Consider the following 5,142-nt stretch of genomic DNA (forward strand, 5'->3'; position numbering starts at 1 on the left):
TCCATCTCCCTGCAGAGTTCTGCGTTCTTCTCCGAAAGCTGGGCATTTTGACGCAGGAGCTCCTCATTCAGGGAGAACGACTTCTGCTTTCGGTTGCTGTAAATAGGAAAACCAGAGAGAAATTAGACCCTTAAGTTTTTTACTTGATTCATCAAACATTTTCTTCCATTGAAAAATATTAAAAATACCTTTATGTTTGTGTCGGTGTATAAATTCAGTCTTGCTATTTCTACTAACAATCCTTTCACTATTTATTGGGTCTTTTAGAAAGGCTCCCTAAAAATGGCCAATGGGTACAGTTTGAGGGACTTTAGATACACCTCCAGGGTAGTCTTAAGCGATTTGATTAGTGACTTAAATATTAAGGTTTAATGTGTTGATAAGAGTTGTTTATAAGAGTTGGATTACTTAAGTTTTTACTTCAGTATTTAGCAAAGAAAGTCTACACACCCCTATTAAAAGGCCAGGTTTTGGAAATGTAAAATAAAAAAAATGAGACCAATATAAATCCCTTCAGAGTACTTCCTCCTTTAACATAACATATAAGATGTACAATTCAAGTCAAAAAACAAACTGAAATCTTTGAAGGGAAAAAACTGATGTTAAATAGTAGTCATTAAATATGTGAAAAATCCATTATGTTTTAGCCTCCAGTCCCCTCATCGTCTTTGTTGCTCTTCTCTGCACTCTTTCTAGAGTCTCCACACCCTTTTTACATCGTGGCGACCAAAACTGGATGCAATATTCCAAGTGTGGCCTTACCAAGGCCTTAAAAAGTGGCATTAACACTTCACGTGGTCTTGATTGATGCAGCCTGGAACTGGGTTGGCTTTTTTGGCAGCTGCTGCACACGCCTGGCTCCTGTTTAAATGGTTGTCCACTAGGACTCCAAGATCCCTCTGAGAGTTACTCCTGTTGAGCGAGGTGCCCCATATACTGTCCCTGTGCATTTTGTTTTTCTTGGCTAAATGTAGAACCTTACTTTTTTCACCCTTGAATTTCATTTTGTTAGATAGCGCCCAATGTTCCAATTTTGGAGCCCTTTTGAAGGAAGAGTGGGCAAAGATTTCCATGGCAAGATCGGCTCTAAGGCCAAAAGACTAGATGCTCTCATAAAAGCCAAAGGTGTTTCAACAAAGGATTCATTTAAAAAATAAATGTTATATTTTATTTTTTTTAGGTAAAATGTAGACTTACGTGCCACTCTTTTCCCTTGGATTCCTCAGCGGTCGCCCCCCAGATGTTGCAGGAGTCTGGAAAAGTTAAAATAACAGCCGTGAAATATATATATCGTCAGAGGCTTTGAAAAGCATTTTTCCTACAAGCTCTTCAGCCGAAGAGGTTGTAGGGGAAAAAATGCCTTTAAAAGCCTCTGGCGATCCCAGCTGAGTTGCCTGATCGTCAGAGGCTTTTCAAAGCATTTTTTTTCTGCAACCTCTTAAGGTTGTAGAAAAAATGCTTTTAAAAGTTAAAAAAAAAGGTGGCCACGCCCATCCAGTCACATTAACCCCCCACCAAGCCACACCCACAAAATAAGCCACACCCACAGAACCAGGAGTAAAAAAAATTAGAACCCACCCCTGCCCCAGAAGATTTAGACTGCTTACCTTGGGGGGGCGGGTGGTAAAGGACCGCTGAGGGGGAGGACCTTCCTTGATAGGGGGCAGGTTGCCGGCCCGTGAATTCGTCTGCTGAAAAGCAACGGAGACCATGAGGACGGTGGGCCTGAGCCCAGGAAAAACCCTCAAGCCTGGTTAATCCAGGCCCCCTCACCCAAAAGAGCCATTTTGACTTCCAGGGTTTGGGTCCCATTGGGTACGTGTTGAGAAACAATTAAAGAAATAAATATGACATACCTCCGTCGGTCCCCGTTTCCACAGGACGGGCTGCTCCTCTGGAACCACTGGAAAACAAATAGCCTGCTTTAAAAACACAAACTTATTGACATTGCCTCGACCTGGCCCCGCCTCCTGGCCTCCCTCGCCTGGCTCCGCCTGGCCCTTCCCCTCCTGAGGGTCTCCCCCACCCCCTGAGAAAACGATCTTCTCAAGATCCCGTAAACCAGGGGTGAAATCTAAAATTTGTTACTACCGGTTCTGTGGGCGTGGCTTGGTGGTGGTGGGGTAATGTGATTGGGTGGGCGTGGCGATTTTTAAAAAACTTTTAAAACCATTTTTTCTACAACCTCTTCGGCGAAGTGGTTGTAAAAAATCCTTTCAAAAGGCTCTGACGATCCCAGCTGAGTTACCTGATCGTCAGAGGCTTTTTTTCTTTTAAATGCCTCTGACGATCAGGCAACTCAGCTTGGATCGTCAGAGGCATTTAAAAGAAAAAAAGCCTCTGAGGATCACATGGTTCAGTTGGGCATGTGGGGGGGGGCAGGGATTTTTGCTACCGGTTCTCCGAACCACCCGCCTCCATCACTACCAGATCGGGCAATCCGGTCCAAACCGGGAACATTTCACCCCTGCCGTAGACCCTTTTGGCTCAGGCAGTGGAAGTTCCCACCGGTTCCCTCTCTCCGCAAAGCGAAGGGACCGCAGAAAGGCTGCCTGGCCCAGAATGGGGCTGCCTCCAACTTTGGAATTGGGAGGGTCCAGAAAGAACAGGGGGACCAATGGGAATTCTCCCTTTAGCGCCATCGGTCTCCCGGCAGACTTTCCCTTGACTTCACCCAATGCAGGAGAGAGTTCCGCTCGGTTCTTCAGGCCAAGATCCCCTCTCCCACTTTCTCCGCTTCTCTCTCTCTCTGCAGAACTGGCTCTCCTCCTTCAGGTGAAGCCCCCAAGGACTCTGCCCAGAGACCGATGACGCTCAAGCAGGGAGAATTCCCATTGGTGCTGCTGCTGGTTCTGGCCCTTCCCACTTCCAAGTCGAGATCAACGCTTCCACCCCCAATTCAGACCCCCCCCCTTCCTCTTCTGGGCCTGGAAGCATCTGGCTGGGATGGATGCTCCTCCTTTCACAGAGGAAGATTTCTGCCGGAGGAAGAGTTTGGGGATTGGGTGGCACTGGATGAGAAGAGGGGAGGTACACCCCACAGCCAGGGATGACTTGGGGGTCACAGAAACCCCCCAATCCGATGGGAAGTGACAGGAAGCCCTCCGCTAATCCAGGAAGAGGTGGAGAGGATCTGCAGCGGTGGTGGTTCCTCTTGGTTCCGCCGAGCCGGTAGAGGTAACGATATGACTCACGGAACCGTAACTATATCCAGCAGAAACAGCTGTGGCATAAATTTCAACCTCTTTTTAAGAATATTTTGTAAAATCTACCAAATTTTTATCCAAAACGCTTTAACCTTTTTACATGTCCACCAAATATGGAAATAAGTGGCATCCTCACAATAACATCTCCAACTTTTTGGTTGTACATTCGGATACATACGAGATAAATTTTTTGGATCTAGATGCCATCTATAAAACATTTTATAAAAGTTCTCCCTTAAATTTTGCGCTTTAGTAAATTTCACATTTGTCACCCATATTTTTTCCCAAGTTTGCATCACCATTATTGGCTGTTCAAAATTCTGCGCCCATTTTATCATACAGTCCTTAACTAGCTCTGTTTCCGAGTCCATCTCTATCAATATATTATACAATCTTTTTATATGCATTGGACTTTGGTCTCTAATTTGTTTAATTACATTTTCATCACTTTGTATAACACAAATTTTCTGGTCTTTTCTCCATCTGGCTTGTAATTGTACATATTGAAACCAAGTTTGAATTATTTTCTCCTCTTTCAACACATTCACAGGTTTTAATTTTAATATACCTCCCTGCATATTGAGAATATCTATATATGTAATTACTTCATGTCTACTTTTTATGCTCGTGTTCTCTATTGCGTGCCTGGGTGCTATCCATATAGGTATCTTTTCATTTAACTTATATTGATATTTCTTCCAGACACGCAATAAGGCATTTCTCAGTATATGACTCTTAAATGCTCTATCCACCCTTTTTTCATACACTAAATAAGCATGCCAACCATAAACCAAATCATGCCCTTCAATATTCAATATCCTTCCATTTGTTAAATTAATCCAATCACTAATTGCTGATAAAACAGCTGCTTCATAATACAGTTTTAAATTTGGCATTTTCAATCCTCCTCTTTCTCGTGTATCCTGCATTATTTTCAATTTTATCCTTGGTTTCTTACCTTGCCATACAAACTTATTAATACCTTTCTGCCATTCTTCCAGGTTGGCATCCTTTTTTAGTATTGGTATCATTTGAAAGAGGAATAAAAACCTAAGTAAAACATTCATTTTTATAGCTGCTATTCTACCTAACAAGGACAGTTGTAATTTTTTCCATTTATCCATTTCAGCTTGTATTTTATGCCATATCCATTCATAATTATACTTATACAATTTACCATTAGAAGATGCAATATAAACTCCTAGGTATTTAACTTTTTTGACTATTTCACATCCCGTTACCCTTTGTAACTCCTCTTTTTGATTTGTTGTCATATTTTTAACTATCATCTTTGTTTTTCCAATGTTTATTTTAAACGCAGAGACTTGACCATACTGTTTCATTATATCCATCAAAACCTTTGCTGATTCCACTGGATGAGTTAAGGTCATAACCAAATCATCTGCAAATGCCCGTACCTTATATTCATAGTTTCTAACTTTAATTTCCTCTATCTCATCTATGTTACGTATTTTGTTTAACAACAACTCTAAAGTTAATATAAATAATAATGGCGATGAAGAACATCCCTGCCTCGTACCTTTTTCAATTTTGAAAGTTTCTGTCAAACTGCCATTAACAATTATCTGAGCTGTCTGTTCCTGATATATTGCTTTTATGGACTGCATAAAGCAATTCCCAAATTGCATCCTCTTAACCACGCTCAATAAAAATTGCCAATCCAATCGATCAAAAGCTTTTTCCACATCCAAAAATATAAGCACCGCAGGGATTTGGTTATTCCTTTCCAAATATTCCAATATGTCAACAATTTGTCTTACATTATTTTTCATTTGTCTACCTTGTCTAAAACCAGTTTGGTCAGCATGAATCATTTTTTGCATTACTAACATTAACCTATTTGCCAATATCTTAGCAAATATTTTATAATCTGTATTCAATAATGATATGGGTCTATAGTTCTTGGGATATGTCA

This window comes from Pituophis catenifer, unplaced genomic scaffold (assembly GCF_029215685.1).
Source record: "Pituophis catenifer annectens isolate HBS135680 unplaced genomic scaffold, rPitCat1.0.hap2 SCAF_22, whole genome shotgun sequence".
NCBI classification, from domain to species: Eukaryota; Metazoa; Chordata; class Lepidosauria; order Squamata; family Colubridae; genus Pituophis; species Pituophis catenifer.